The sequence below is a fragment of the Haplochromis burtoni genome, unplaced genomic scaffold (genome assembly GCF_018398535.1).
Source record: "Haplochromis burtoni strain Fernald_Lab_line unplaced genomic scaffold, NCSU_Asbu1 Contig_186, whole genome shotgun sequence".
NCBI lineage: Eukaryota > Metazoa > Chordata > Actinopteri > Cichliformes > Cichlidae > Haplochromis > Haplochromis burtoni.
Window position 1 is genome coordinate 264,151 of NW_024582547.1, and position 14,101 is coordinate 278,251.

A 14,101-nucleotide genomic window follows, 5' to 3' on the forward strand; every position below is an offset into this window, starting at 1 on the left:
TAGATATACTAGATATACACTCCCAACTGGTGCATCTGTGTCCAGTAAAGGTCCCTAGGCTAGACTTCAATGCCAATCAAGCCTACCTCAGACATGAGCAAGAGACAGAAAAATGAAGCGATGCCAGCTCAGACATCACCCGGATTAACAAGGTCCACGTCAGGTGTTGAGGAACCAGGACACACTGAAAAGTGGGCAACTGGAACAAGAAGGCATAAGTGGGCAAGAGATGAAAATTGAGTGCTGTTGGAATGCTACTACGCAAGTAACCTCAGTGGAAGGGGTTATATGAATAGAATGAGAGACTTATGAAATCTCTGATACCCAGCATCCAGATTGATGGCGAAACAATGGTTGCTCAGTGTTCCAAAATTGGGAAGAAGGAACTGCTATCACGGCTAGAGACTGACGAGGTACAACACAAATACTATGGCAAGGGGGAGCCAGGACAACGGGTCAGGGGATTATGTGAGGACAGCCTGGAAGGCTTCTGGAGAAACCTGTAGCAGAGGAGGGACTGGTTCCATTCAACTACCAGCCGATATCCTGCCTCAGTACCACAGGCATCAGAAGAATCAGAATCAGAAAGGGTTTTATTGCCAAATGTTGAGCAGGTTTACAACATTAGGAAATTGCTGCGGTACTTAGTGCAAACATACTGTCAGACAACGCTTAAATAAACATAAAAATAAAAATTAAGTGCTAAGTAGATAGATATATACATGAGTGCAGGTGGTAATCAGTGCAAACATGGAATGATGCAGTGAACACAGCGTAGGGTCATGTGTTAGTGGTGGGAACAGTCATGGTTATTGTTCATGAGTCCAACAGCAGAGGGGAAGAAACTGTTCTTATGGCGAGAGGTTCTGGTGCGAATGGACCGGAGCCTCCTGCCTGAGGGGAGCAGGTCAAACAGACTGTGTCCAGGGTGAGAAGGGTCAGCTGAGATCCGAGCTGCACGCCGCAATGTCCTGGAGGTGTACAGGTCCTGCAGAGATGGGAGTCTGCAGCCAATCACCTTCTCAGCAGAGCGCACAACACGCTGCAGTCTCTGTTTGTCCCTGATAGTGGCTCCAGCGTACCACACGGTGATGGAGGAGGTGAGGATGGACTCGATGATTGCAGTGTAGAATTGCATCATCGTCCGTGTTGGCAGGTTGAATTTCTTCAGCTGCCTCAGGAAGTACATCCTCTGGCTAAGATGAATAACCACATGGCTCAATGCACGAGCGGGGCACAGAAAGGAAATGGCAAGAAAACCAGAGGAGCAAAACGCCAGCTACTGGTAGACAGAGCAGTCGCCTGAGACTGCAAGACCAGGCCGACCAACCTGTGCACTGCCTGGATTGATTAAAGAGAGGCCTATGAGTCAGTGCCCCATAACTGGATCCTAGAATGCCTATAATTGTACAAGATCAACTGGACCTTAAGAGTCTTCATCAGGAATTCAATGGGGATGTGTTATACAACACTAGAGGCCAATTTAAAGGCCGCAGCACAAGTCAATATCAAGTGCAGGATCTACCAAGCAGATGCTCTGTCCCCAATGATGATCTGCATAGGCCTCAACCTCCTCAGTCAGCTCATTGACAAGACAAGACGGATTCAAACTAAGAGCAGAGCAATCGTCAGCCACCTCCTCTACATGGATGACATCAAGCTGTTTGCCAAGAGTGAACAAGACATTGATTCACTGATCCACAATACCAGAATATACAGCAATGACATTGGAATGTCGTTCGGATTAGAGAAGTGTAGTCGGATACTAAAGTGAGGCCTACTAGTTTAATTTCATTTAATCGGTTTTATTTGAAAAGGGATGATCTACAATATAAACAGAAATCTTGCCATTTGATGAATTATACCAGAGTTAGCTTAAAGCTAATTGGCATGTGCAGTCCCTTGGCAGGTTACATGCAAAGATCACAAAAATGTCACTGTGAGACAAATGAGGACACACACACAGCATTGCACATTGCTATGTGCTTTATTGTGTATACGATTAGGCACTTTCTTTCTGAGCAGCTTTCCAGCTGCTACACCGCTCTCCCCTCCAGTGCCGGCAACATCCTTTAAAGGGGAGACACATTCGATGATGGAGGTCAGGTGTGTGAGTCAGCCTCCCCTGACACCACACCCTGAACACACTGCTCCACACCTCCCCTGCAGCTGAGCCACAAGCCACACCCTGCCGAAGTTATTCACACAACAAAAAATGAACTAGTGCAAACATCCGTCAAATAGATCAAAACCATAAAATTATTGGACAAATAAGAAATGAAGTCTGTGTCCTCATCATAGATTTTTTTCTGTTTCTCATTTTTTCTGTCCAAATTGTAAAACAATAAGAAATAAACAAAAAATCTACATTATATGAATTTAAAGTGCACATAGAATACATAAATATGTGACTGGGCATCAGTGTAATTATTATAATTTCATTGCAATAAAGACAGATTAAACAAAGAGAACAAACAGTGAAAACTCAGTGCAAGGCAGCAGCAAAGAACTCTAAAGGGATTTATTTTAATTCTGTAACAGGGTAATTAATCTGCTGCGGAGAGTTCAGTAGTTCATTGTTTTTTTCTTTTCCACCCTCAGGATTCATTCCAGAAAAACGCAGCTGAACTTTCACCTCTAACATCTTTTTCACCATGTGCTACAAAGTTATTTTAAAAGACTCTCCAGCTGGTCCCGCAACATCTGACAAGCCTCCTTTTGGAAAGTCTGACCTTACTCAATATAGCTTGTACATGTGCAAGGCTCTGAGGCTGTCAGCATGTGAATACCCATCACTGACGCAGACAGTCCTCATCATGCTTGACCTCAGCTGCACTTCTTTACCAATGGGAGCCGCTCAAAATATACTAGCATAATGTGGCAATACTTTACCTCAAATTACTCTAATCCAAGATACTGGAGATATACATTTAAAATCAACAGGTAATTACATCAATGGTGATAATAATTCCCTTTTTACAACCTACTAATTGTGTTTAAAGATGTAACAAGACGTGTTTAAACTGGTTTACTGCCAAGATTGCAGCTTTGCAATAAACCAGTAAACTGTAGAGTCTGGACTATGGAGAGTCGCAGAATATGACCTTACAGTCAATCAGAGACTTTTTCTTCATCAGCTTGCTGTCTTGCAGAGAATATGAGAGATTTTGAGCTAGGTATGTCATTTCCACCTTTATTTGTCAAGTTTTGCATCAAGGTAAATAGGGACCAACAGAAGCAATCTTTGCAATAACATTAGAATTCAAGTCTGTTAAATGTACATCAAAGCAGTGGTAGATGTACACTTAAACACAAAAAGTACTCAATTAAACTAACAAACTCTAAAAATGAAATCTAAAAAAGCATTAACAGCACAATATTTCCATGAAGTGTTAAAAAGGACTTGGTGAACAATCAAAGGGGATTAGGTAACTCAATTGCTGGAATCTGAAGGGTACAGTGGTCCCTCGCTATAACGCGGTTCACCTTTTGCGGTCTCGCTGTTTCGCAGATTTTTTTGGATGCAATTTTGCAGGCCTTTTTTTTTTCGTACAGCGCATTGTGTTCTGCGTCCTGATTGGCTGTAGACCATTGTCAATCAATCTCGTGCTATGTCTCCTGTGCAGTACAGAATGCGTTCAGATTGTCAAATTTACATAAATCTTCAATCACTAGCAGTGTGACTCTGAAGTGTCACATTCTATAATACTGGACTTACGGGGCGATCGTGGCTCAAGAGTTGGGAGTTCGCCTTGTAATCGGAAGGTTGCCAGTTCGAGCCCTGGCTTGGACAGTCTCGGTCGTTGTGTCCTTGGGCAAGACACTTCACCCGTTGCCCACTGGTGGTGGTCAGAGGGCCCCGTGGCGCCAGTGTCCGGCAGCCTCGCCTCTGTCAGTGCACCCCAGGGTGGCCGTGGCTACAATGTAGCTTACCTGTGTGGATGACTGGATATGTAAAGCGCTTTTGGGGTCCTTAGGGACTAGTAAAGCGCTATATAAATACAGGCCATTTACCATTTATTTTTCTACAAAGGTTTGAACTTTGAGAGCATTTAAACAAGAGAGAAAAGTGTGAAAATGTTCGTGCCTGTCTGAGAAAAGTGCATAAATTGTGTAGTGAGGGGTTTTACAGCCTTAAGACATCTATAATAATTGTAAAAAATAAAGTTGGCTACTTCGCGGATTTCACCTATCGTGGGTTATTTTTGGAAAGTAACTCCCGCGATAAACGAGGGACCACTGTACAAGATAAGAGGTGACTAATGCAAAAGTTCTACATAAACTTGAATGGACTGACTTCTTTGTGAAATATTAGTTTCATTACCTGTGTAGTTATCCAATTGAGTCCTTAAATATTCACTGTGGCAAAAATGATCTTAATCATCCTAAAATGTCACTGTCTGAAACTGTGTATAAAAGATGGATATGAGCACCATGACGCCACCCAGTGGTTAGCGAGGGTTCATGATGAGCAAGTGGTTACTTGGATACATACTCATGAGCCAACAACGTCTCAGCAATGATGTAGATCTGTTTTATCCTCCTTTTCGGAATGTGATTTTCCTTACTTTTTTGTTAAGCCACTTAAATCTGATCTATGAAACATTCAGGAGGAAGAACCTGAGAGATGAATCTACTGTTAAATGAAGCGTCATCAAAAATGGCCTAATTAAAATGTAGCCGTTTTTCCCCATCTTTTAAACACAGTCTATGATCAGACAGCATGGAAAGAAACAACTCTTCTGTACGTAAACTCATTGTTGCGTAAAACCCTCAATAACTACTCCTGCACAACAGGTTATATTTTAATGTTACTGCTCTCATTAATCACCACGGTGTTAAACACACAACACAGTGACCAGCCACAGCTGCTCTTTACATAACACGATCTATCTGAAATGTCTACAAATGGAATGTGATAGCAGTCGAGTCACCACTGCCAGAATGACTTCAATGTTGCCTAGAGGGGAAGGGGCGTTACTAAATTTGTACATTCACAACAGAGAATGAGAGATCAGAAGAAAAAGGAGGAGAAGAATCGTAGGGTTAGGGTTAGATTCCCACTGGGAAAAGGGTTGTCTTCTGAATCACTGTGATAGTGTCAAACTGAATTAAAATCAGTGTAGCCACAGTTGGATTATGAATGAACATTTGTTTGATTTAGCCTGAGTAATATAACTTCTGTATAGAAAGGATGGGCGTGGTTGTGTGGCTTTTAATTGTATTATTTCTAATGGCCAGCAGGGAGCGACTCCTCTGTTTCCAAAATGTTCTGCTTCCTTTATCGTTGACTGCAGTAAACACTTTCCCGATGAGTTTCTGGGGTCATTTAATAGTTTCTTCTATTCACAGTCTTTGATTAAGTGTCATAACATGGACCAGACCTACCGGATGTGTCATGGTCTTCAAGTCCTCCTAAGCTGCCTCACTCTTTTCTATCTTTTCTCTTCTCTTTATTGCATGATCTCTCGTTCTCCCTGTCTATCTGAATGTTGGTGTCAGTGTGTGTGCTAGCCACACGCTGTGTTTCAGGGGTGGGTCCTACTCTGGTTTCCCACCCTCAGAATCTGCACACCTGGAACTAACCAATTCACCTGTTGGTTATTACCTGAGTCTTCTACTTAATAGGAAGGAAGACCTTCATCTGATGCCTGATCATTTTTTGGGACCAAGTTAGTGATGGTGCCTCCTTACCTGCCTGCTGCTTTATTTTTGCTCTGTGACTTTGTCTAACCTTCTGTTCTCCTCTGTGCAGAAAACCTGGAAGTGGAAACTGAGTGAGTTACCAAGAGAGAGATTCCTGAGAGAGGTTTATTCTGTGCATGTGTTTGTGGGAGCCCAGGCTAAGCTAACCTTGAATCTTTAATTACTGTAAATAAACATGCTGAACTCTTCTCCCGAGTCCAACCTGCACCTCTAGTCAAGAAAACATAGTATGATAATGTCTCAGTAGCTCTTCCATGGTAGCTGGAGCCTGGCTATGTAGAGCTTTGTGAATTGATGATAGAATTTTAAAGTGGATGCTGAATTTCACTGGAAGCCAGTAAAGTGAAGAAAGAATGTGAGTGTTGTGCGCCTACCTTCTAGCTCTTGTTAGCAGCCTACCTGCTGCATTCTCAACCAAGTGAAGTCAGGCTAAGGAAGACAGAGATGCATATAACGCAATAGTTACAATAATCACAGCAGGAGAGAATCCAAGTGCACACTGAAAGTTCCAAATTATTGAATGACAGTAAATGTTTAATTTTTGCAATACTTCTGCAAAACTGGATAAACTTAGAGATGTAAGATTCAAACTTCAGATCGATTCAATTCAATTTTATTTGTACAGCGCCAAATCACAACAACAGTCATCTCAAGGCATTTTATATTGTAAGGTAGACCCTACAATAATACATAAAAACCCAACAATCATATGACCCCCTATGAGCAAGCACTTTGGCGACAGTGGGAAGGAAAAACAGGAAAAACAGGAAAAAACCTCCAACAGAACCAGGCTCGGGGAGGGGCGCGACCGGTTGGGGAGAGAGAAGAAAGACAGGATAAAAGACATCATGGTCAAAGATGATACCGTGGTTTTGCTTTAAAGGGGGCCGATATAATGACCGGCCTCCTTAGAGAAGCTGTCAGGGTCAAACACAAGAACCCGAGTTATCCCAGGGTTGAGATGGAGGAAATATGGGGACATCCAATTCTTAATAGAAATGGAGAGGCTTTTGAGGTTGTTTTGAGGCTGCTGGGCTTAACAGAAAAATTTAAAATAATTATGATGAAACCCATTTGAGAACATCACTGTGCCAGTGATGCGAAAACAGTTCTATAATCCATTAATAAGAAAAAGGTTGCTGAAAAACTGCAATGGAAAATTCACCTTTGTCTAAGTGCATAAAAATATTAGTAATTTTCAGTAAAGTGGACTCAATGAGCGATGGCAGTTTGAAATAAACGGCAGTTTGGAAGTAGGCCTGTAATTCTAAAAGGACAGAACTCTAGGAAGAAGTTGTTTTAAGCAGAGGAAGACATGAGCTCTTTGACCCCTAAACTGGGCGAGTGGCTCCAGCAGATCCCAGGAACAACATCTGAGATCTCTGTCCAGAAGAGCGCAGTCTCAGGCCTCTGGTAGAGGATCTGAGATTGAGGCAAAGACTGTTGCTCGGTGAAATTAGAATTCTTTGGGCCCTAGCTAATTGCTTCATTTGCCCATAGTTTGCATGGAAGAAGCTGACTTGTTTGCCACGCTCGCTAATTAACCACTAAGCAGCATTTAAAAAATGAAGACATGAGGCAAACAAAAAAGTAAAATCTGTGCCCTGCACACATAACTTTTTATGCTCATCAGCCATTCTGTGAGATCTTGTGTTTTATTACCAATTATTATAGAAATGTTCGATTACAGGTGAGCATTTAGAGGAACATCCTGAAACTTTCCTCCAAGGGAACAAGTAGACCCAAAGCAAAACTTCCCCACAGCATGACAGATTGACAAAATCCCCTCACTGTGGCGGTCAGTGTTTCATTTTGTTCCTTAAAGAGTTGGAGTCACGCACACAGACACTTTATGTGCAGTACATAGAAACAAGGATACTGTGCATGTTCAGATTTACACACAAATATGCACTGTTATATGCATTCTTTCACACACAGAAACACACACGCATGCTTTCATAGATGTCGCCACGCTAGTGTGTGCGCCCTGTCAACACCACAGGCTGGCTCTGGGGGAGGAGGGGGAGGGCTGAGAGGCAGAGGCTCGTGTTTTCCCGAGTGGTAATTGGCAGTCGCCATACCAACGAGGGAGGGCCAAAGTCAGAGATTGGTGGGGGAGGAGTTGCAGGCTGATTAAAAAGCCCTCCTCAGCAGCAGTTTCTCCTCTCCTGAGCTGTCTCCACTGTATTTCTGTGTCTTTATTTAGTCCTTCCTGTTATCTGGCCAGTGAAGCGACGCTTTGCGTGGAGGACGGAAGGGAGGGTGGAAGGGTGAGCTGTCAGAAGGACTGGTGGACAGGTTGGTCAGTTTCTTTACCCTGCCAAGTCATCTGTCCATCACTGTGGCAGAGCTGCCTACATCCTGTGGATTTATCTCTGTTTAAGACTGTGAGTGACACCTGGGAAGGCGAGGAGAAACCTGAGAGACAGGAGGCAGGAGGCTGCTCAAATCCCCTCCTCACCTCGCCTCTCACTCCCTCCATCTATCCATCCATCCATCCTCTGTGTGTGTGTAGATGACCTCTGCTCTTCTGTAAGTAAGTAGCTCTGCTGCAGCAACATCCACTCACAGTGTTTATTAAAGGCGAACAGACTTCATAGCACCGATCAGGGGTTCAGGGAAAGCATACTTACATTTCTTTTTTTCTTTTTTCTTTAGAAATCCTCATTACCTCACTGAATATCTGATTCAGTAGCTGTAATTTGCCACATAAGTTGCCAGTTTCGGTTTGACGCTTTGTCTGGTGCAAATACAAGGTCAGACTTAGAGACTGTTTACACATAATAAAAGCTGCTATTACATAACATGCTCTAAGTACAACAGGTACTGATATGAGGAAGCATTTTTCTTAAAGTTGTACGTCTGCACAATAACTGTAGCTGCTACAAAAATAACATCTGAGCACATCTGAAATCCTTGCCTACTCCCACCTCTCTCCTCAAGGTCTCTTCTCTGTGATCAGCTTCATGCATTAGTACTCACATGTAACCTGACACAGTGATAGCTGTGATGTAATAAGGACCCCTCACCCCAATTTACAGAGATCCATCTACAAACACTGTACACACTGCACTGTTTGCCCATAAGGGCCTGCAGGTGTAATTGTGCGTCTGATGTGTGTGTATGTGTGTGCAGACCAGCTTCTCTTTTCCACTTCATTGTCACACGTTGTTGAATCATGCAGTTAAGTCTGCAGCGTTGCTGCTATGGCATCACGAAAATAACTGACTGTAACATTTTAGTGAGAAGTTTTACGTCTGCTTAAGTGTTGCATACTGAGCACGCTAAGAATGTGAAGTAATTATTAAATAGTTTAAAGTCTTCGCAGGCATCAAATAGCTTCGACTTTAATTCAGTTTCATTTTTCTGCAACTGCATTTAGTGACATACAGTTGGCAAATGTTTAGTTTGGCAATAACTGATCTCCCCTTATTCTGGACAGCAACTATAAGCTGGCCTGGCATGTTTGACAGGCTTTGATTATATCAAAATAGCAAAGTAGTGTCTGCAGGGCTTAAAGTTATCAAAACACCTCAGTAAAGGTGCAGAGGCAACATGTGTGTTTTAGTTACTCCAACGTTACCATTAGCTTGCTGCCTACTGTGGTACCTTAGTGCTGTGTGGATATTAGCTGCCATTATGGGTAACCTTAAAAAGCCACTCAGGACCAAAATATACTGAACACAGAGCTGCAAGCAAGTGTGAAAACACAACCAAAAGTGAATCTTTGAACTTGTTGCTAAGCCATCCAGGTCATTATAATCCTAAGTGGTTGAGTTAAAGGCAATGGGACTCCTTTTTAGGTGCATGAAGATATTTCATCTCTTTGAGACATTTTGGTTACACAACTTGCCTCATTCCCCCATTTACACAAACACTTTTTCCTCTTGCCAAAAGATATTTGGCATGCAGACTGGAGCAACCAGGGATGGAACCACCAACCTTCCGATTAGCAGATGACCTTAGCTTTTGAGCAAGAGGTAGCCAGGGGTGCTTAATAAAGTGTCTGGTGAACATAAATATGTAGCCATAGACAATGTTCCCTCCAAGCTGCGCGCGTGCGCAATTGCGCACTGCTGGCACGGTCTCTGCGCACAGAAAATCTGTGTTGCGCACAAAAAAAAATCCGCACAAAAAAAAAAAATCCAACCTAAATTGAAATGAAAATTAAAACTTTAACAATTCTGTTTTGCAGTGTTAGTCAGTAAGTGACTGGCTGCTCCAGTATGGGATCAGAACGATGCCACCTTATCCCATAGTCCTGCCAATAATGCGATTCACATTCGTATATACGCAGTTAATCAACGTCGTTGACAGGCTATGACAGCGTCCTTATGTGCCGACACCGGTGTTTTAGCTAGCAAAGCAGCATGGCTGATGTGGAGTGAAGCCACGTTAATGACAACGTGTACAACCATTGGAGATGTGAGCAGGACAGACGGAACAACTGACGGAAAAGTGTGGACTTTATACCAGTTTTTAAATTGTGTTGATCGGCCACGTAAAACCAGAGTTATGATAAAAATATCTGCAATGTTTGTTTTTCTTCCTGAATATTGTCGTTGTTTATATTTACTGCGGGAAGAAACGGTAAAAACTGCGTTTTATAAGGAAAGCACTCTCCACCTGTGAGCAAAACCAAAACCAAAAAACTCCACCCTTTCCTATTGGTGGAAAAATGTACTATGTGGACCAATCAAAAAATGATATAAGGCAACATCCCACTTAGTTGTTTAGGAAGGGGGGAAGTTTTAGGTGACGGCGGTGTTTTGAGATGTGAGAGATTTGCGACGTTTAGCACAAATCTTGTGTAGTTAGTGTGTAGTTAGTGTGTAGTTAGTGTGTAGTGTAGTCAATAGTTTTGTTGTTGTGTGTCAGAACAATGAGGCGACTGCTGAATGTTACAGGTGTTACAGCAGTGATACATCTCCTGTTGTCAGGCCTGCAGGTATCAGGCTGTTGTTCTCCTTCATCTCATAGTGGACAGAAATTATTTTTTTGCACAAATAATCTGTGTGGCATCAAATTTGATGCAGAACAGCTGATTGTTCTGTAAATAGTTTGAAATGTTTATTTAAAAACGCCTTGGCTGCATTTAAAAAATAGCTGCAAAAAACTGTTGTTTGCATAATTCAGTTACTTTTTTAAAGAAGTAACTAAATAACTAATTGCCCAACATTGGTCATTATATTCTGTATTTTGCAGACAGAGTTACAGGACTCTCTCCCAGACCACAGACTCAGACTCATAATACAAGTCAGAGCAAATAATAATAATAATAATAATAATAAAGTTATGTTTTCAAAATTGGAGTTCAAGTTATTTTTACTTCCAATAGTGTTAACATACCACACACGTCATGAACAAGATTTTTTAACATTTTCATTGTAAGTGGGCTAAAGCAGTTAATTAAAAGTAGCCTAACAGAAATGTAAATGCTGTAATTTGATGATTTTAATAAACATGTAACTTGGATGGATTCGATGCTGGCGTGACCACAGTGCACACATCTGCTGTTGCTCACAGTGGTCCACGGGATCGTTCAGCGAGTTTGTGTGTTTGCTCAGACACATGAAAAATTAGAGGGAACATTGGCCATAGACACATCGTAGCTTTTTGCAGGGTTCTTTAGTGTAAAATAGATTATCAGGTTACAATTTGAATGTTAACTGGCTATCTGGCTAGCTAGTAGTTCTAAAACTCGCATTAGCAGTTTCCAGCTTACCTGGCAAACATGCTTATTTTTGTATTTGTTAACTGCATATGTGTCAAGCAAAAATGAATTGCAAGTGTAGCAGCAGTGGCTCAGAGGGGTCTGAACGGGATGTGAAGGCTCACCTGTCTGCATGCAAGACAGCAGCTTGGATGTGAATAAAGTGACGTTGCATAAACAGTCACTTTCTTTCTAGTTTTCAAGTGTTTAACACTGAATTTGTCCCATCGCTCCAGGATTAATCCAACAGACCAAACACAAGATTTGCTCCTGCTTTTTTGTATTCTGTTAGTCTTTGTCAGCCTCATGACAGCTTCCCGTTTCAGATGACATTATCACATGCGTCACGTGGTTGTGGGTTTTTTTAAAGTAACACTTTGCCACACAGAGAGGTTTGTATAATTTGGAAATCATCATCATGTGTGCAGCTGAGGCACAATAGTAATATTTACATAAGCAGCTTATTATTGAGTTCCTAATTACAGAGCTCTAGGCCCACTCAGCCATGATAATGTGAAGATAGACCTTATCGTATTCAACAATAGCCATGGCACCAGCTCTGAGATGAACAAACACACACAAACATTTGGTCAAACACACCAAATGGAAGATGGCTTGCCTGTCACACAGCACCAGGCCTCTCTCGCAACTAATGTGATGAAACATTAAAAGATTAAATGCTCCAGCAAGCCAGAATCTTTTGTGCAAATATTTCCACCGTGTCCGTCACCTGAGACTCCATTTGTCTTTACTGTGTCTGCATTATTACAAAGGCTGTATTTCATTCGTGTAACCTGTTTAAACAGGACGTGGCACTTCACCACTTTGTTTCTTTGTTTTCCATGAGACGTACAAAAAGTTATGTTTACTCGCTGTTCTCATAAATCATTTGTCAGTCTTTAATAGTACATTTGTAATCATAAACTAGCAGAACTGCCTGACATCCTTACCACAAATGTGCATCATATTGCAAGTGGCTTCGCATGAATCCTGGGCTGCTGGTGGGACCTTTAAATACGATCTTCTATAAATCATGTTCACATTTTATAAAGTGTTATAATGTTCCAATATGTGGACAAACTGAAAACTGTCAGTAAATTGCATGTAGCAGTCAACTGAATTCTGTTTTCTTATTATGCATAATCCAAGCTATGGTGGCCTCAGCTGGCTGACTAAAGCATACTTGTCCTACAGCAATCAAAAACACTAACTCATAACTTTCATTTAACTGATAACAGACTCCAAGGAATGAGAAATTAGGTGAAAAATGGATATGTCTTCATATTTTGCACTGTCACTGTGCAGAGCCATATGTTACTGGTTAAAAGGGCTGAACTAGTGCTGCACGATTATTGCCAAAATGATTATCTTAATTATTTTTTATTAATATTAAGATGATAAACATTTGTCAAGATTATGCAATGGGTTCAGTGACAAAAACGTTTTTATTCCACATAACACTGGTTTCACATCCATGTTTGGGTGTCATTCATGGTAATGTATACATTGTTGCATCACATAAAACTGATGACACTGATTCACCTAAATTCAGTTTTATCTTTTAGAAGAAAAGTGTAAAAATATAATTAGAAGAACTGCATCAAAAACAGGGAATTGTTTTCACTTTTAGATTCTGTTCCATTCCTGTTGGTCGCATTGGAAAGCTGGCCCTCTCTGAGCCTGGTCCTTCCAGAGGTTACTTCCTGTTAAAAAGGAGCTTTTCCTTCCCACAGTCGCCAAATGCAGAGTGCCATCTGATGGTTGGAGCGTTCTCTATATTATTGTTGGCCCTTTGCCTTTCAGTAAAAGCTGCCTCGACGCAAATGTTGTTGTGAAATGGCACCACATTGAATTATTTTAAACATCTATGTAGGCAAACAAGGTATGTCTTCACCTGACCTACGTGCATCTATTAGAAGCTCAATGTAAAGTCTTTCACTCTGTTGACTGTGCCCGCATTATGGATGTGACTAAAACCCATATCAAAGCACTCAACAGCTGTATGACAGCTGTATGTTGACCATTTTCCTGAAGCGTGTTCCTCACTGTGTTTAATGGACAGATGTCTTTGGCCAAAACAAATCTGACTGCTTGGTGATTTCAGTGTGTCTTAGTGAGCTGGATGGATTGTAAAACCAGCTGCACAGGCTCATCTTTATATAAGCCTGAGCTGATGTTGTAACATTCACATTAGTTACCTTACATTGTTTTTCTTTGCTTTCATGCAGTAATTATACTGCAGCCTGTGGTGGCTTTCCAGGCAGCTGAATAAATCAGTTGTGTTGCTCTAGACCGCTCTGCATATGATTTGTTCTTGATCACTTGTGCTCAGTCCAAATTATTTCCAAACAACAGATGATGGTCCTCTTCGAGGGACAAACTCTTCACCGTCTGTCGTTTGATTTTTGTTTAACATAGTGTTACTCTTCCAGACTAGTACAGGAAACTTCAAGGTGCACAATACACGATGATTGGTTTTGTTTTGTTCTATTGGTGAAGCAGCCATTTTCAATACTGCTTAGGTGGTAGAGTGCACGGTCAAGTCAATCAGGTCGGTGAATCAAACCCTGGCTTTTATAGTCCATGTGTCAAAGTAACCTTAGGCAAGATACTGGACCCCAAGTTGCCCCTGATGCATCTATCAGTGTGTGTGTGTGTGTGTGTGTGTGTGTGTGTGTGTGT

General features: G+C 41.6%; 1 protein-coding gene across 4 annotated transcripts in view; it reads left to right on the forward strand.

The window, feature by feature from the left end:
- Positions 1–7,864: 7,864 nt before the first annotated feature.
- Positions 7,865–14,101, forward strand: part of cdk18 (cyclin dependent kinase 18) — a 56,230-nt gene continuing 49,993 nt past the window's right edge. Inside the window, exons 1-2 of one of the 4 annotated variants that reach the window (XM_042225879.1) lie at positions 7,865–8,004; positions 8,091–8,242. The gene's annotated coding sequence lies outside the window, so the exon portion shown is untranslated. Of the gene's footprint in view, positions 8,243–14,101 lie in introns of all 4 variants that reach the window. The other 3 variants (XM_042225877.1, XM_042225878.1, XM_042225880.1) reach the window with 3 other exon arrangements.